Raw genomic sequence first — 1,588 nt, forward strand, 5'->3', positions numbered from 1 at the left:
GTCATTTCCTTTATTCTTCTGACCCAAGTGTATGTTTGATTCAGGGGTAATATTACAGGGAATTCTTAGCTGTTAGTCACTGTTAGGGGTTCAAGATGAAGCAAAGTTGATCTAGCATGTTGCAGGAAACAATGATTCCAAGTAAAATCTAGTTTATATGTCAGTCATTGCATAGGACCAATGCAAGCTAATATAACAGAGGTTGTAAAAGAATTGTTGCTTTCTCTTTGAAGTCATATAATTTGCTGTGAGTGACTACACTGACAGTAAGCATGTTTGTACCCACTTGCTTGAGGACTGCTACTATCGAAGGCAGTGGAACAAAGATATCTTGAAGATATCAGGGTCTGACTGTAGTCACACTTTGTGAGATTAACATACACTCAGGATAATTAAACCAAACCTTGCATGCGGTGACACATTTACAATTAATTTTACATTTAAAAAGTTTTAAAATCTGAAAAAAATAAGCAAGGATTACAAAATCTTTGTTTAGTGTTTGCGATGAAAAGTACGCTAGGCATTGGTTTGTCTCTATACTAAGATAAAGTCAGACTATTGCGGCATAGCGTTGGCTTTCATTTCCCTCAAACGGCTAGAAATTGGAATTCTCTCAAGTCTCGGGCTTTGAGTCGATCCCAAACTACTTCCAGAAGCAATGGTACTTTGTGAAGACTGTAAAGACTCATAACTTGAAGCGCTTCCTGCCGAACTAGTGGAACCGGTACTCGACTTTGCTGACAAAGCGGGATGACCTTCGTTTCGATAGCCCTTAGTAGAAGCGACTTGCTTAAGAACTGTGACTAACGAAGGCGGTGGAACATTAAGCTTTATCAAATCCAGCAATATCTTGAAGACATCAGGATCTAAAGTGACTCCACTCAAATTACACAGTTCGAGAAGTTCTTCGTCCAAGCTCTTGGAGCTCGTCCGAGTTACAGACACCTTGTAAATATCCGGTGAGGACTGCGATCTCGACATGTCTTTAAAAACAGTGAGGAGCTGGTTATATATTTATTAATGTACTTTTTCCCGTTTGATGGTCCAATATTGGCTCGAGCTCAAAGGAAGAAAACACCAACCACCTCAGCCCAACACAACTTCACTTGGGAGCCATTTTGGATATAGTTACTCGTTTCCAGTCTACGCTCACCATTTAAGAGTGCGATTGAGATGTAATGAAATGTCCCGATACGACAATTCCAGTTTTTAAAGGAAACTTTTAATGGAAATGACCGATCATCAACACCTCCAATAAAAAGAAGCTAAAACTTTGAGCAAATTAGTGGCTCAAAACGGCGCAAGGATTTTAACATTCAATGGTTTTAGAGTGCGCTTTAAATTAACTCTCTTGACTTTTAGAAAAATTATTAATAAAATTTGATGCATAGTAATGTTTTATTTTTGTATCTGTTACTTGAATATCCAAAAACATTTAAAAATTAAACCTAGTGACCCCGTAACTATGTTACGTCATCAGGAGGGCTCCAAATGGGTGTGAAATATAATATCTGAGTTGGGCTAAAAAAAGCTACAACAACTAACAGCAACAGGAAGAAGGAAATAGGAAATTAATAAGAGATATTTT

Source organism: Pocillopora damicornis, chromosome 12 (assembly GCF_964200805.1).
Source record: "Pocillopora damicornis chromosome 12, jaPocDami1.2, whole genome shotgun sequence".
NCBI lineage: Eukaryota > Metazoa > Cnidaria > Anthozoa > Scleractinia > Pocilloporidae > Pocillopora > Pocillopora damicornis.